Genomic DNA, 19586 nt, shown 5'->3' with positions numbered 1-19586 from the left:
AATATACAATAAAAGGAATACAACATAACATTATTTAAATTAAACTAATAAAATGATTTAATTAAAAATTATAATTAAATATTATAAATATGTATAATGAAATCAAATTTTATTAAGTAAATATACCATAATTTCTGCAATTTCGGATGTCATCTGAGTTCCATCTTTTTTCTCATGCGTAATGTCAAAAAGTCAAGGCGCCCAACTTTTGACCAGACGAGGCTTCCTACAATATAGTAGTAAAAATATTATTTAATAGTAAAAAGTCATTAATACTTGATAGAATTAATAAATCCATAGTACCGCGGCTTGAGCTACACAAGCAAAACTTCTCGACCTGCGATAGCAGCGTAAATTTTGTTTTTGCTGCACGCTTGTTCCAACTCGCTTATGGTCCTACATAATGAAATTATTATTACGTATATAGTAAATACTAAAAACTGAAAAATTTATAAAAGTTTGCAAGTACATAATACCTCTCCTTTCTTCGAATTCCAAAATCGAACGGCATCTTCCCATTGGTACCTCAGCATTCCCAATGGGACATTTTGCAATTTTTCTTCGAGGCTTATGGGTTTTTTAAAATATTCTTTTTTCAAACTGCTTTTATGGTCTCTCCATTTTTTACCCAATGCCTTCTTGATATAGGCATCAAAGACCTCTAAAGCAAACCTCTCCTAAAAAACACAAGTTTAGGAATTAAATATAAATGAAACTTAAACCAAAGTATTATAAATTACATTAACGTTTTGTTACCTTAATATTAGAGAGCTTGATTTTATTGCTATCAGGCATATTATGCCATGATTCGTAGTTGATGGGCAACATATTGGCATTTCGTGCTATAATGCCCAAATAGCCTGCTAAAAGTCGAGCTTCTTGTCCAACAGTGACCATGGTCATTTCTAGTTACTTTGACATGCTCGATGAATTTAAGTTATATAAATCGTTAGGAGCATACGCCCTCGACCTCTCTCAAGCGTCCCACCATTTTCAGCTGAAAAATAATATATTATTACTATATTGAAATTTAAAATAAATCAGTAATAAAATTAATACAATTTGTAAAATAAACTTAACATTACTTTGAAATTCCACAGACTCGTCAAGTGTCTCCTAAGACGCTTGAAGATCCAACAACCATCGTTGTTCAAGACTTACTTCTTCCGAATTTGTAGTATTTCGTACAATACTAAGATCTCTTAATCTTCTTCTAGGCATTTTTCCGCAACACATAAAATAGTTAAAATCTTAGTAAGAAATAACAACAATAGTAAATATAAAATAGTTAAATTATATAACATGACCAATGTTAAAATTATAACATTACATATAAAAAATCATAAAATCTTACTACATCATAAATCGTAAATATCTTCGTCCACATCTTGACGAACCCATTGAAATTGTGTACTAGTACTAGGGATATTTTCATTTAAGTTTTGTTCTGGAAAAAGGAAAAGTTTCTGATCTTTCAGCGATGTCATCCCTACTTCCATTCCCCATGTCAAACAAGTCTCTAGGGGTGTTTCGGAGTACAACATACCAACACTCATCAATTGGACCTTTCGAGTAAAAAACTTGTTTAACTTGAGAAGAAAATACATACGGCTCGTCTATCAAATGTTCTCCAGTGTGAATTAATCGAGAGAAATTCACCATTGTAAAACCAAACTAATCATTTTTAATTCCGCGAGCAGTATTAGCATCAGCCCAGTCACATCGAAATAAGACAACTTTCCATTTTCCATAGTAATCCAACTCAATAATGTCGTTTAGAAGTCCGTAATACTCCATATTTCCTTCGACAGGATTACTATCCCTAGCACTAGCGTAACTTGTAATTAAAGAATTAACAACTACTCCACAATTTTGAGTTCTCCTCAATCTCTCGCGATATTTGCTATGAAATCTGAATCCATTCATGATGAAGCCACTATATCTTTTTACTACTCGATTCGAACCTTGGGAAAGCCATTTAACTTCGTCATTAACGACATTCCCACTCCAAACCTATTAAATCAAAAGTAAATTGAGTAATTGTAAATGTTATGAGAAAACATTATTATTTGTCAATAAAATGTTGAGTTGCATACCGTTTGGCTTAACCATTCATGAAAAGATTCTACGAATAACCTATTAATCTCACGATGTTGTAATCTTCGTGAGCGTGAACGAGATCTTAAGACTTGTTTGTACTCACTATGTTAAAAACATGTTTAATTCATTAAAAAATAAACAAATCAAAAAAAGATGAATATTTATCATATTCTAGAACCTACTTGCGTAATTGTTCAAGTGCAGCATGGTGGAAAAGAAGATATCTATGTGCTTGTATCCAAGATCGGTCATCTAATTCTGCTATTTCAACTTTGCCGATTGGTTCTCTATAACTTTGAAATAAATAAGTTTCGGCCAAGCTAGGATCATTGAGTCCGGCATTTCTACTTGGTCTATTCAATCTTGTTTCAACATCTTCTAAATATCTAAAACAGAATGTCATACACTCCTCTGCCAAGTAGCCTTCAAAGAATTGATCCTTAGGATAACGCTTGTTACGGCAATAAGACTTCAATTTGCTTAGGAACCTAAACACCATATACAACATTATCAAAATTGGTAACTATAGGTATAAAGGTGAATGCCTTTGAAATAAATTAGCACATTTCAATTGGATACATCCAACGATAGAAAACCGGCCCACCAATTATTGCTTCACGAGGGAGATGAATGACAAGGTGCACCATAATTGTGAAGAAGAAATGTGGAAAGATCTTCTCCAAATTGCATAATGTCAAAGCTGCTCGATCTTGTACTTTTTCAAGTTCTTCAACATTCAGAACTTTGACACAAATTGCTTTCATTATATTGGACAGTTCAATTATACAGGACGTTACCTTCTTTGACATACATCATCGTAAAGCAACTGGAAGTAGATCTTGCATCAAGATGTGATAGTCATGTGATTTTAATGAATATAGTCTTTGATCTTTAAGACTTACACATCGAGATTGTAACACCCCGTTCCCGATACCGCCGCCGGAGTCGGACACGAGGGGTTCTCAGACCAACTCTCATGTGTCACACAGACTATTTTTCACATTTCTAGTCCAGCTGGCAACTGCGTCACTGTCACCTTAAAAGTCATATCTCGAGTTACAGAACTCAAAAATCAGTTCCGTCAATTTTCCCTGAAACTAGACTCATAATCCCATCTACACATTGTTTTCTAGAATTTTTGGTCAAGCCAATTAGTACAGTTTATTAGTTAAAGTCACCCATGTTTCAGAGTTCGACTATACTGACCTTTGCGCATTACGACCTGGATATCATCTCGTACAGAGCTCCAATGCTCATACCGTTTGTTTCTAATGAAACTAGACTCAAAGAGAAATCTATGCATATAAGGAATGACTCCTAATTGTTTCTGGATAATTTATGGTAAATTTTCAAAGTCGAAACAGAGGATCCAGAAACTGTTCTGGCCCTGTCTCACGAAATCTCGAATATCTCTTAAAATACGGCTCATATGGTCGTTTTGTTTCGTCCATATGAAAATATATTCATCAAGGTTCAATTTCATAATTTATTCACTATTTAATTATACTTATACTATTTTTAGTGATTTTTCCATCTCACCTCACTGCTGCTGGCAGCATCTGTTACTAAAGCAAACAATGACTATTTCGTAATTCTTCCATGGCCAACTATTTCATCATACATAATGTAACTATGGCCACCTTATCAAAATTAAGGTTTCTAAGGCTCGTGACCATAGGTTTTAGAATCACACTCAACCGACCACATAGGCCATTTTCGCATGGCTTAAAGTTTACAACCCACAATTCAACAAAACAAAATAGCCTATACATGCCAAATGTTCTCCTAGTTCAACTACGAAGACAATACCAAAAGATTTCCAGCCGGTGTGATGACTTCAACGATGGTTCCGAAACGCATAAGCGATCGAGTCCAAGAGACCTAAAATGGGTGACAAGAAAACGCCGAGTGAGTTTATAACTCGATAAGTCATAAGCATTCATCAACCATCCATTAATAAAATTATCACAACATGAAACGATAAACGAGGCTAGGTACTCCATCCATATCGAAACTATACCATAATTCCTCGGACCTTTCGGTTCAATCTCATACCAAGCCATACATCCACATTTCATATTCTATACAATAAGATATTTGAGGCATTTTCACACACCAACTCATTTTCACCACAATCATACAATTGCAATCATCACATAGATTTAAAGCTTACCAAGCTCAACCCGAACATGAACATATTGCCTATTCGTCATGAGCTCAAGGTACTTACCCGATCCACGTCCGGATTAACTCGGTAATGTCGCACACTCAGTGCCAATTGTAATGCAAGAGCATATAGTGAATCCGCACACTTAGTGCTATAAAATCAGCTCGCACACATAGTGCTATATAATCAAATTCGCACACTTAGTGCTGTACAATTCTAAACCCGCACACGTAGTGCCAATCTTGTCACCGTGTCCATTTATACCCGCACACTTAGTGCCAATCTTGTCACCGTGTCCATTTATACCCGCACACTTAGTGCCGAGACCAATACCTTATGCATTTTGCTGCCTTTATACATTCAACAATGGCATCATTCCATACACATACATTTCCATTTACACATCATCATTTAAACACATTTGCATATATATTATGATCATTCTAATCAACACCAAATATATGCTTAATGACTTACCTCGGACGTTGTCGCACGTCTTCAACGGCTATTCAATTACTTTTTCTTTTCCCTTGTCCAACTTCGATCCTTTGAGCTCTTGAGCTAAATCAAACAAATTTACTTCCCAATCAAACACACACATACGGCAACCATATATTGTTTTTAACACATTCGGTCACTTGGGCGACCCATTTAACTTTTAAGCATTCATTTCAAATTTTAGTTAAACAATGCCGAATGCCATTAGCTACTAATGCCACACACACATATGCATAAAATTTAATCATACATGACCCATAGCTCATTTGGTCATTCATCTCTCAAACTTACCAAGCTTCATACCACACTTCCTTGGCGAATACATATATAAGCACAATTTAGCATTTTCATTTACTTAATATTTCATACCTATCATGCTAGCGAATATTGTTTAATCAAGTTCAACATCCTCATATACGGCATTAGCATCCAAACAACCTATATGAACATTTAACTAATTCAAGCTTCACCCATCCACACTTATTCATTTAACATAAAGAAAATATATCAACCTCTTCACTATCAACCATGGCCGAATGCTTCATGGGTTTAAGGTAGATTCAAGAAAGAACCTCATAATTATTAAGATGTAAGCAACTACCCTTGTTCATCTAGATTTAGTATGAACAACAACTATCACCATTATTAATCAGCATAGCCGAAAACCTCACCCTCATGGCCGAATGTACCAAACATTTCCTAACTAAACTTTCACAAATTTTTAACCTCATATCGATCTCAACTTGTTCAATATAACATGAAACAAACCCTTCTCCTAACCTCTTGATACACGGCTTGATGTTCAAACCCCCATGAAAGTTTGATTTTCATGACATTACCAAAATGCATTATGACAATTAGCTCAACAAACTCAAGAAGTTAAAGCCAACATCTCAAAGCTTACCTCCAATGTAACACCCCGAACCCGAGACCGTTGCCGGTGTCGGACACGAGGGGTTAACAAGCCAAAACCACTTATGGCACCGACCAATTTGACATTTCCAGGCAAGCTGGAAAACTGCGTCGCTGTCGCCTTAAAAAGCGTATCTCGAGTTTCACAACTCGGAAACTGATTCCGTAAATTTTCCCTGAATTTAGACTCATATATCCATCCATGGATTTATTTCTAGAATTTTTTGTCAGGCCAATTGGTACAGTTTATTAGTTAAAGTCACCCATGTTACAGGGGTCTACTACACTGACCTTCGCGCGTTACAACTTGAATATCTCTCTGTACAGGGTTTCAATACTCATGCCGTTTGTTTCTAATGAAACTAGACTCAAAAATGGATCTGCACATATAAGGAATGACTTCTAATTCATTCTGGATAATTTATGGTAAATTTTCAAAGTCACGATAGGGGACCCAGAAACCGTTCTGGCCCTGTCTCACGAGAACTTTAATATCTCTCGGTATACTGTTTATATGATCGTTTCGTTACTTTCATATGAAAATAGACTCGTCAAGGTTCGATCGCATAATTTATTCACTAATTAACACCATTCCTACAAATTTTGGTGATTTTCCACATCCACGTCACTGCAGCTGGCAGCATCTGTTTTAAGGTAGGCTTTACCTATATTGTAGTTCCCATGGACCAACTATAGTCTAGTCATACTTAGGTCCAACATATGATCATATTTAGCCATTCCAATGGCTGATCATGTGACCAACTCTCTCATTCCAAACCATAATCACATCATGAAACCAAATATAATTACAAACCACATATGGTCAAATTCCATACTCCACTTTTACGAACCATTTTCGCATGGCGCACACATATACATCACAAGTACTTAAAACAACCGAGAGTAGTCCTATACATGCCATATCCAAAACTCAACTAAAGGAGTACCAAAAGGGCTTTGATAGTGTGGTTGACTTCAACTTCTATGATCCCGAATCCGATCGCTAACGAGCAAAATCTATAAACAGAGAAACAAAGAAACGGAGTAAGCAATTTATGCTTAGTAAGTTTCGAGCCATAATATACACACAACCAAAGCATAGCATTCGAGTAGCTAAACAATAATTCATATGCACAATTTCTCAAAGACATGCTTACTTCACAATCCCAACTCTTATATTCATACACAAATAACGGCCTAGTTAATGCCGATAGCTCATTTATCATTAGAGCGAATATTCATACGCACTTACTCATAGTGTGCGAAGCACACACAAAACATACCTTGTTGTTGGGAATTTCACAAGTGCATTAACTGAAAATTTTCCAGCAAGTTCAAAGTTCTCGAATCACATACCTTCGGAGTTTATCCGGATATAGCTACTCGTTCAAACGCCTTCGGGACATAGCCCGGTTATGGAACCCGCACAAAGGCCTTCGGGACTTAACCCGGATATCACAATTTGCACAATTGCCTTCGGGCTTAGCCCGGATATCACTCGAACATTCATACACATCTTTGTTTCAATTTCATAACACAACTTTTATGCACAATTCCCTTAGCAAAAATATCATTTCGGCTCAATGGCCACATACAAAGGCACAAATTCAATTGCTCATTACTTCATTCAATCGAATCAAAATCTAAGTTTTGATACTCGAAAACTTACCTCGGACGTGGTCGAACGATTTCGACGGCTATTCGACGACTTTTTCCGTCCTCTTATCGGATTTAGCTCCCCTTTGCTCTTGAGCTTAATTTAACAAATAAATTGGTTTTATCATTTGAGCATCGAAAGAGGAATTCAAGATACCTAGCCAATATATATGCTCATTAGGCATCAAAGTCACATATGTATGAAATCACGAATCGAACTCAACACATTAGTTAATATTCCTCTTAGCCGAATTTTCTAAGCCAAGAATAGGCATCAATATGCTTGCCTCTAACCGAATGCATGCACACCAATTTCCCCTCATGTGGCCGAATATGCATGTCCATGTTGAGGCCAATTATGCACTTAATACCACACAAAAACAGCATGCATTTTACTAACTAACGATTACATATTGTAGCTCAATACACATCTCTCATGTACTTCATAACCGAAACATCATCACAAGCAAATATATACCTTGAAATAGTATATATGTCATGCCAATACATCATGTGCAAACATGTATACACATATAGGTGCAAGGTCAATCTCAAGGGGTTCATACCCATCCAAACACAAATTTTACCAATCAAGTAACAAGCATAAATCATGCTCATGAATGCACCATGGCGAATACATCACAACCATACTCTTTCAACTTCGGTCATGGTTAAACAAAGAATTCAATGTCTTACTCAAGATTGCTACAAAGAAATTTCAAGAGTAGTCAATCCATCATTGCATGCATCATTAGCAAGCTTCACATTTAGCATGCAATGGCTTCAACACAATAACAACCTTGGCCAAATACCATTTCCATGGCATAACAAGGATTTGAACCATGGCTAACATGAACATCAAGTTAGCAACTAAAACATGCATGAATCTCATGACACAACCTCATACATACCTTAATCTTGATGCAAGTATAGCCAAAATCTCCTTCTAGATCTCTTCCAAACCAAAAATGGAGCAAAATCCTCCTTCTTCCTTAGTTTTGGCTCAAAGAAAGGATGAACAAAATTTTTCTTTCTTTCTCTACAACTCACGGCAATGGGGAGGGAATACCACACTCACACACATTTTTTTCATTCTTTTCTTACCCATACACCTTTGTTTATTATTTCTCCCTAATGCACCAACAAAACATGTTTCATGACATGTTTTGCCCATCCTCTCTTGCCATGGCCAGCCACTTCATGTTGGGGGAAATTTGACATGCAAATCCTTATTTTTGCATGCATGAGCAACCATCATCACACATTTCCCATCATACTTTCAAAGTTCACTACTAGGTCCTTTCTAGTGAAATTCACATTTATAACACTAAATCGAAACATCAAAATGTCACACACAAATTAACACATATCATAGGCATCAAAATAAATTTTAAATTATTTTTATGCCTCGGTTTTAATGGTCCCGAAACCGCATCCCAACTAGGGTCAATTTTGGGCTGTCACAACTCTCCCCACTTAAGAAATTTTCGTTTCGAAAATCTTACCGTAAATAGGGTTGGGTATCGCTCTTTCATAGAGTTCTCGGTTTCCCAAGTAGCTTCTTCTATCCGTGTTTGAGCCATAACACTTTCACTAGCGGAACCCGCTTGTTTCGCAACTCTTTCACTTCACGTGATAGGATACGAATCGGTTCTTCCTCATAACTCATATTGGCTTGAATTTCAACCTCGATGGACTAATCACGTGCGATGGATCGGATCTATAGCGTCGAAGCATCGAAACATGAAAGACATCGTGAATCTTTTCGAGTTCGGGGGCAAAATCGGATGATATGCCACCGACCGACTTCGCCGGATATCTCATATGGCCCAATGAACCTCAGCTCAACTTGCCCTTACTACCGAATCTGAGTATCTTTTTCCAAAGCGAAACCTTGAGAAACACTTTATCTCCCACGATACTCGATGTCTTTTCGTTTGGACCTGCAGCACGACTCGACGATCGGAGGCTATCTTCGACTTTCACGGATTACTTTCACTTTCATTCAAAGATCTCTAATCAAATCCACCCGAAAATTTTGCTTTCACCGAGCTCGGTCCAAAACAATGGCGTCGGCATTTACGACCGTACAAAGCCTCGTAGGGTGCCATCTTAATACTTGATTGAAAACTATTGTTGTGCGAATTCAATCAAAGGCAAATACCGTTCCCATGAACCATCGAACTCGAGGTTGCAACATCTTAACATATCCTCAAGTATCCGAATTATCCGCTCGGATTGACCATCGGTTTGGGGGTGAAAGGCGGTCTTTGAAATGCAACTTGGTACCCAAAGCTTCTTGCAACTTCTTCCAAAATCGCGAGGTAAATCTCGAATCTCTATCCGACACGATGGAAATAGGCACCCGTGTAATCTCACAATCGAGAAACGTACAATTCGGCTAGTTTGTCCATTGAAAACCCGCACGTCACGGGACAAAGTGAGCCGACTTAGTCAATCTATCTACAACGACCCAAATCGCATCCTTCTTACTTGTCGACAATGGCGGTCCGGATACAAAGTCTATTGTGACTCGATCCCATTTCCACTCGGGTATCGTGATCGGCTGAAGTAATCCTGAAGGCACTTGATGTTCCGCTTTCACTTGTTGACATATTAAACATCTCAAAACAAAGTCAGAGATGTCTCGTTTCATACCACGTCACCAAAACCGACGTTTCAAATCGTTGTACATCTTCGTACTCCCCGGGTGGATTGCCATTCGGCTACTATGGGCTTCGTTCAGAATTATCGAAATAAGTTCTCAATTCTTTGGAACACAGACGACCTTTGAACCTAAAACAATCGTCATCATCGATTTGAAACTCCGAGTCCTTGTTGGAACACACTCTCGGCCCGTTTTGCGACCAACTCGTCGTCGACTTTACGAGCTTTACGAATTTGATGTATCAATAATGGTTTGGCTTTCAATTCACTACTAACACATTGTCGGATCGAGCAGACAAGTGCACATTCATCGCTCAAAAGCGAATAATGATTTCGACTTAAGGCATCCGCAACCACATTAGCCTTTCGGGTGATAATCAACGACGAGCTCATAATCTTTTAACAACTCGAGCCAACGTCTTTGTCGCAGATTTAAGTCTCTTTGGGTCATCAAATATTTGAGACTTTTGTGATCCGAATACATTGCACTTCTCACCAAATAAGTAATATCGCCATATCTTTAAGGCGAATACGATGGCGACCAATTCGAGATCATGGGTCGATAATTTTTCTCATGTGGCTTTAATTGTCTCGACGACAGGCCACAACTCGCCCTTCTTGCATCAATACGCAACCCAACCCAAGTAGGGATGCGTCACTATAAATGACAAACTCTTTGCCCGATTCGGGTTGCACTAGAATTGGGGCTTCGGTCAAATAAGTTTTCATTGATCGAAACTTTTCGACATTTCTCCGTCCATTCGAACTTAACATCCTTTTGGAGTAACCGTCATTGGCGTGGCTATCGTTGAGAAACCTTTCACAAATCGTCGGTAATAACCGCCAATTTCAAAAAGCTTCGAACCTCGGTAATATTTCTGAGGCTTCAGTTAAGTATGGCTGAAATTTTGTTCGTCGACTCGAATACCCGATGCGATATCACATGCCCGAAGAAGCTAACCTCTCTTAACGTAACTCACACTTGTTGAACTTAGCATATAATTGCTTATTCCAGTAAAATTTGCAAAGACTAACCTCGGTGTTCAACATGTTCGGTCTCATTTCTTGAATAGACCAATATGTCATCAATGAACACGACTACGAACCGATCCAAATATGGTCTGAAGATCCGATTCATTAAATCCATAAATACCGCAGGGGCATTAGTAAGCCCAAACGGCACCACTAGGAACTTGTAGTGACCATATCTCGTTTTGAAGGCAGTCTTGGGTACGTCCGAATCTCGAATTCGTAATTGATAATAGCCCGATCTCAAATCTATTTTCGAGAACACTGAAGCTCCCTTCAGTTGATCGAACAAATCGTCGATCTGTGATAACGGATATTTGTTCTTTATCGTCGCTTTATTAAGTCGACGATAGTCGATCTGCAACCTCATGGTTCCATCCTTCTTTTCACAAACAACACCGGCGCACCCCAAGGCGAGAAACTCGAGGCGAGCAAAACCTCTATCCACCAATTCTTGCAATTGAGCTTTCAACTCCTTTAATTCCGTTGGTGCCATACGATCACGGAGCTATCGAATTGGAATGGTACCAGTACCAATTCGATGCCAAATTCTATTTCCGAACAGGTGGTAAACCGGGCAATTCTTGAGGAAAACATCCGGTATTCACAAACCATCGCACAGATTCGGGTTTCTTTTCGACTCCTTTTCATTGAGCACATACGCAAGGTACGCCGCACCCTTTTCTTACATATTTACGGGCCAACATTGCGATATTACGGTGGCAACCGCTTTAAGTCCGTAGACTCATCCCGAATTATCTCGTTATTTGCGCACCTCGGATCAATAGTCTTGCTTTTGCAATTTACAACCGCATCGTGCATGGTCAACCAATCCAAACCAAGAATAACGTCGAATTAATCGAACGGCAAAAGCATCAAGTCCGCCGGAAAACAAGAACCTCGGAATACTAGGGACTTTTCTTACACACTTTGTTGACAAGCACGTAATGAACCAAGGGTTTGACACCGAATTACAAACTCGATGAGACTCAATGGGCAAAGTCTTCTTGGATGCTAAGGTTTCGCATATATAAGAATGAGTAGGACCGGGGTCAATCAAAGCAATCACATTAGTGTAAAGGAGAGTAAAAGTCTGGTAATAACATCGGCGAGGAAGCATACTCACGTGCGCGTATGGCATAAGTCCTAGCAGAGCACGAGCCTCGGATCGATGGTAGCATCTCTAGATCCTCTCGACCGCCACTAGCATTGCCCATATTTCTAGGTGGCCTACCTCGAGTTGTGGTAGCACCGGGTTCCCACTTTGATTTACGTTTTGTTCGGATAAACTCGGGCAATCCTTAATGAAATGATCAATTGATCCGCACTTGTATGAGAGCGGTCACGGAATCTACAACTCCTGAATGCCATTTGCCACAATATTGGCACTCCGTTCGTCTCGACGATCATTGCCAACACCGGCGATCAAGTGATTCAGCGTGCCCATAGGGGGTCGATCGCGGTCTCGTCTAGAAAAGCCCGAAGTGTCTCTAGACCGCCTAAGCCATCTCTAAATTTCTTTGATGATGTGGGAAGGGCTTCCCGAAGACCTCTTCTGAAACTCCCTTGCTCCCACTTCACTTTTCTTTTCTCCATCTCGAGCTCCTCGGCTTTGCACGCTCATTCGACAAGAGCCACAAACTCTGATTTCCAAAATGCCAACATACCGCTTTATATCATCATTCGGTCCATCTTGAGCGTTTACATCACGACTTCGAAGAAATGCATTCAGCGATGTCTGGCTAAGCCTCACAAATTTTCGTTCGTAGTCGGTGAACCGACATGGAACCTTGTTTAAGTTCAAGAAATTCCTTCCGTTTTGATCCATAAATCTCGACCGATATACTTCTTTGAACTTCGGTTAGAAAGAACTCCCAAGTTACGTGCTCCCTAGGCACAATGAAGTCGAGTACTCCACCAATAGTAGGCGGAATCGCGTAGCAAGGAGATAGTACACTTTAAGCATTCATCGGTGTACATGATAGCTCATCGAGCACCCAGATAGTGTTGTCCAACCAAAATTCAGCTTGCTCGGCATCGTCGCTATCCGTAGCTTTAAATTCAGTAGCCCCATGTTTTCAATTTCGTCGACTAGGGTTTACTTGACCTTATTTGGTCGATTCTCGGAGGTATTGTAGGTGTGGGGTTGCATTAGTCGGGAATGGAGGTTGTGGAAGCAGTAGTGTTAGTTCGAATGTATTGGTTGAACCAATCATTCATCACGCTATAAAAGGCTTGCTTAGCCTCATCATTCGGATTGCTAGCAATAGGTTGAGAGTCCATGGCGCTATCCCTTGCGCGGAGCAAGCGCCACACTCTCCACATTATCAGCTATTGCTCGGTTGGGATCGGGATCCATGGCTATAAACAAACACAAATTTCAAAATGTCGAAATAACCACACTATCAATTATCACTTAATGGCATGTATAGCTAGACCCCAAACATATCACGGTAGTCCTAGGATCGACTAAACCGTGGCTCGATACCAATAAAATTGTAACACCCGAACCCGAGACCGTTGCGGTTGTCGGACACGAGGTTAACAAGCCAAAACCACTTATGGCACCGACCAATTTGACATTTCCAGCAAGCTGGAAAACTGCGTCATTGTCTCCTTAAAAAGCGTATCTCGAGTTTCACAACTCGGAAACTGATTCCGTAAATTTTTCCTGAATTTAGACTCATATATCCATCCATGTATTTATTTCTAGAATTTTTTGTCAGGCCAATTGGTACAGTTTATTAGTTAAATTCACCCATGTTACAGGGGTCGACTACACTGACCTTCGCGCGTTACAACTTGAATATCTCTCTGTACAGGGTTTCAATACTCATGCCGTTTGTTTCTAATGAAACTAGACTCAAAAAGGAATCTTCACATATAAGGCATGACTTCTAATTCATTCTCGATAATTTATGGTAAATTTTCAAAGTCATGATAGGGGACCCAGAAACCGTTCTGGCCCTGTCTCACGAGAACTTTAATATCTCTCGGTATACTGTTCATATGATCGTTTCGTTACTTTCATATGAAAATAGACTCGTCAAGGTTCGATCGCATAATTTATTCACTAATTAACACCATTCCTACAAATTTTGGTGATTTTCCACATCCACGTCACTGCAGCTGGCAGCATCTGTTTTTAAGGTAGGCTTTACCTATATTGTAGTTCCCATGGACCAACTATAGTCTAGTCATACTTAGGTCCAACATATGATCATATTTAGCCATTCCAATGGCTGATCATGTGACCAACTCTCTCATTCCAAACCATAATCACATCATGAAACCAAATATAATTACAAACCACATATGGTCAAATTCCATACTCCACTTTTACGAACCATTTTCGCATGGCCGCACACATATACATCACAAGTACTTAAAAACAACCGAGAGTAGTCCTATACATGCCATATCCAAAACTCAACTAAAGGAGTACCAAAAGGGCTTTGATAGTGTGGTTGACTTCAACTTCTATGATCCTGAATCCGATCGCTAACGAGCAAAATCTATAAGCAGAGAAACAAAGAAACGGAGTAAGCAATTTATGCTTAGTTTGAGCCATAATATACACACAACCAAAGCATAGCATTCAAGTAGCTAAACAATAATTCATATGCACAATTTCTCAAAGACATGCTTACTTCACAATCCCAACTCTTATATTCATACACAAATAACGGCCTAGTTAATGCCGATAGCTCATTTATCATTAGAGCGAATATTCATACGACTTACTCATAGTGTGCGAAGCACACACAAAACATACCTTGTTGTTGGGAATTTCACAAGTGCATTAACTGAAAATTTTCCAGCAAGTTCAAAGTTCTCGAATCACATACCTTCGGAGTTTATCCAGATATAGCTACTGTTCAAACGCCTTGGGACATAGCCGGTTATGGAACCCGCACAAAGGCCTTTGGGACTTAACCGGATATCACAATTTGCACAATTGCCTCGAGCTTAGCCGGATATCATAACTCGCACAATTGCCTTTGGGCTTAGCCCTGTATCACAATTTGCGCAATTGCCTTTCGGCTTAGCCCGGATATCACTCGAACATTCATACACATCTTTGTTTCAATTTCATAACACAACTTTTATGCACAATTCCCTTAGCAAAATATCATTTCGGCTCAATGGCCACATACAAAGGCACAAATTGATTGCTCATTACTTCATTCAATCGAATCAAAATCTAAGTTTTGATACTCGAAAACTTACCTCGGACGTGGTCGAACGATTTGACGGCTATTCGACGACTTTTTCCTTCCCTTATCGGATTTAGCTCCCTTTGCTCTTGAGCTTAATTTAACAAATAAATTGGTTTTATCATTTGAGCATCGAAGAGGAATTCAAGATACCTAGCCAATATATATGCTCATTAGGCATCAAAGTCACATATGTATGAAATCACGAATCGAACTCAACACATTAGTTAATATTCCTCTTAGCGAATTTTCTAAGCCAAGAATAGGCATCAATATGCTTGCCTCTAACCAAATGCATGCACACCAATTTCCCTCATGTGGCCGAATATGCATGTCCATGTTGAGGCCAATTATGCACTTAATACCACACAAAACAGCATGCATTTTACTAACTAACGCATTACATATTGTAGCTCAATACACATCTCTCATGTACTTCATAACAGAAACATCATCACAAGCAAATATATACCTTGAAATAGTATATATGTCATGCCAATACATCATGTGCAAACATGTATACACATATAGGTGCAAGGTCAATCTCAAGGGTTCATACCCATCCAAACACAAATTTTACCAATCAAGTAACAAGCATAAATCATGCTCATGAATGCACCATGGCGAATACATCACAACCATACTCTTTCAACTTCGGTCATGGTTAAACAAAGAATTCAATGTCTTACTCAAGATTGCTACAAAGAAATTTCAAGAGTAGTCAATCCATCATTGCATGCATCATTAGCAAGCTTCACATTTAGCATGCAATGGCTTCAACACAATAACAACCTTGGCCAAATACCATTTCCATGGCATAACAAGGATTTGAACCATGGCTAACATGAACATCAAGTTAGCAACTAAAACATGCATGAATCTCATGACACAACCTCATACATACCTTAATCTTGATGCAAGTATAGCCAAAATCTCCTTCTAGATCTCTTCCAAACCAAAAAATGGAGCAAATTAACACTAAATCGAAACATCAAATCGAAACATCAAAAATGTCACACACAAATTAACACATATCATAGGCATCAAAATAAATTTTAAATTATTTTTATGCCTCGGTTTTGTGGTCCCGAAACCACATCCCAACTAGGGTCAATTTTGGGCTGTCACATCCAACTAGAGGAAGGGTTGCCGAATTTGCTTAATGAAAAGCTCCCCAATTCTTTCCTTTGGTTCACGGCAAGAAGAACAAAGCATAACCAAATTCCCCTTTTTTTTTCTTTCTTTGGTTAGTCACGGCAATGGGGCATCCACACACTTTTTTTTTTTTTTTTTTTTTTGTCAACATTTTCTTTAATGCTAGCACATTATTTTATTGCTTCATACATCACTCACTAACCAAACATGTTGGGAGCATGTTTCCTTTGCCCATCAACACCCACCTTGGCCGGCCACTATAGCAATAATTGGGCAATTTGACATGCAAGGACAACATTTCCTAGTATGCATCAATAGGCCACTTCAACATTTGCCTATCACATTTCTAAGTTTTCTCACACAAGTCCTATTTAGCAAAATTCACTTAAAATTTTCAAAATTCAAACACGAAATTTCCACACATGCCTATATACACATATAATAAACACAGAATCCAATATTTAATTGTTTTTATGACTCGGTTTGTGGTCCCGAAACCACTTCCCGACTAGGGTCAACTTGGGACTGTCACAACTCTCCCCCACTTAAGAAATTTTCGTCCCGAAAATCTTACCGGTAAATAGGCTCGGGTATCGCTCTTTCATAGAGTCCTCAAGTTCCCAAGTGGCTTCTTCAATTCCGTGCTTACGCCACAACACCTTCACTAATGGGATTTTCTTATTGCGCAACTCTTTTACTTGGCAAGATCGATCGCGAACAAGCTCTTCTTCATAACTCAAATTAGGTGAACCTCGACCTCGGATGGAGTGATTACGTGTGTCGGGTCGGACCTATATCGTCGAAGCATCGAGACATGAAAAACGTTGTGAATCTTTTCGAGCTCAGGGGGCAGGATTAATCGGTAGGCGACTGGTCCAACTCGTTCGGATACTTCATACGGCCCTATGAACCTCGGACCCAATTTGCCCTTACGACCAAATCTAAGCACCTTCTTCCAGGGTGAAACTTTGAGAAATACCTTGTCCCCAACCTGATATTCAATGTCTTTTCTTTTCAAATCCGCATACGACTTTTGGCGATCCGAAGTAGCTTTCAAACTTTCACGAATTACTCGAACTTTCTGCTCGGCATCCTTAACCAAATCAACCTCAAGATTTTACTTTCACTAAGTTCACCCGAATAATGGGGTACGACATTTACGATCAGTATAAAGCCTCGTAAGGCGCCATCTTAATACTTGATTGAAAACTATTGTTGTAAGCGAATTCAATCAAAGGTAAATACCGTTCCATGAACCACTAAACTCAAGGATGCAACATCTCAACATATCCTCGAGTATTTGAATTATCCGTTCGGATTGACCATCGGTTTGGGGTGAAAAGGCTGCTAAAATGCGACTTGGTACCCAAAGCCTCTTGCAATTTCTTCCAAAATCGCGATGTAAATCTTGGGTCTCTATCCCACACGATAGAAATAGGCACCCCATGCAATCGAATAATTTGGGAGACGTATAATTCTGCCAATTTATCAAGCGAAAAATCCGTGCGGACAGGAATAAAATGAGCAGACTTGGTCAGTCTATCAACAATGACCCAGATCGCATCCTTCTTACTCGTTGACAATGGCAGTCCGGATACAAAGTCCATGGTGACTCGATCCCATTTCCACTTGGGTATCGTGATCGGCTGAAGTAATCCCGATGGCACTTGATGTTCCGCTTTCACTTGTTGACAAATCAGACACCTTGAAACAAATTCAGAAATGTCTCGTTTCATACCGGGCCACCAAAATTGGCGTTTCAGGTCATTGTACATTTTAGTACTACCCGGGTGGATTGACATTTGACTACTGTGAGCCTCGTTCAAAATCATCGAAACAAGTTCCGAATTCCTTGGAATACATAATCGACCCTTGAACGTCAAGCAATCATGGTCGTCAATCTGAAATTCCGATTCCTCATTCGAAACATATTTGGCTCGCTTAGCGACCAATTCGGCGTCGACCTTCTGAGATTCAAGTACTTGATGAATCAATAACGGTTTGGTCTCTAATTCGACTACTAGCACCTCATCGGGTGAAACGGATAGATGAGTATCCATCGCTCTCAAAGCAAACAGTGCCTTGTGACTTAAAGCATCGGCCACCACGTTGGCCTTTCCCGGGTGATAATCAATGATGAGTTCATAGTCTTTCAACAACTCAAGCCAACGTCTTTGTCGCAGTTTAAATCTCTCGAGTCATCAAATATTTTAGACTCTTGTGGTCGAATAAATGTGACACCTTTCTCCAAACAAGTAATGCCGCCATATCTTCAAGGCGAACACTATGGTCGCTAGTTCAAGGTCATGGGTTGGATAGTTTCTCTCATGCGGCTTTAGTTGTCTCGACACGTAAGCCACAACTCGACCTTCTTGCATCAACACACAACCTAACCCAAGCAAGGATGCGTCATCAGATATGACAAACTCTTTACCGGACTCTACTGTATTTAGTACTGGGGCCTCGGTTAAGCAGTTTTTAGTCGATCGAAACTTTCTTGGCGTTCGACCACTCGAACTTAACATCTTTTGAAGTAGTTTTGTCATCGGTGCAGCTATCATCGAAAAACCTTTCACAAATCGTTGATAGTATCCGCAAGCCCCAAAAAGCTCCTAACCTCGGTAACATTCCTTGAGGTTTCAATCGACTATGGTCGAAATTTTGTTGGTCTACCTCGACACCGTCACGGACACCACGTGCCCCGTAAAGCTAACCTCTCTCAACCAAAATTCACATTTCTTGAACTTTGTGATAATCGCTTATCTCGTAAAATTTGCAACACTAGCCTCGGTGTTCAAGATGTTCGATTTCATCTCTCGAATAGACCAAAATGTCATCGATCAATACAACTACGAACCGGTCCAAGTATGGCTGAAAATTCTATTCATTAAATCCATAAATACCGTAGGGCATTAGTGAGCCCAAACGGCATCACCAAGAATTCGTAGTGACCGTACCTCGTTCTAAAAGCGGTCTTGGGTATGTCCGATTCTCGGACCTCAATCGATAGTACCCGACCTCAAATCTATCTTTGAAAACACCGAGGCTCCCTTTAATTGATCAAACAAATCGTCAATTTGTGGCAACGGATATTTGTTCTTTATCGTCACTTTATTCAAGCGGCGATAGTCGATGCACAATCTCATAGTTCCATCCTTCTTCTTCACAAACAATATGAGTGCGCC

Source organism: Gossypium arboreum, chromosome 4 (genome assembly GCF_025698485.1).
Source record: "Gossypium arboreum isolate Shixiya-1 chromosome 4, ASM2569848v2, whole genome shotgun sequence".
Taxonomy (NCBI): domain Eukaryota; kingdom Viridiplantae; phylum Streptophyta; class Magnoliopsida; order Malvales; family Malvaceae; genus Gossypium; species Gossypium arboreum.
The sequence above is the reverse complement of the archived record's forward strand: the minus strand, read 5'-3'. Positions refer to the sequence as shown.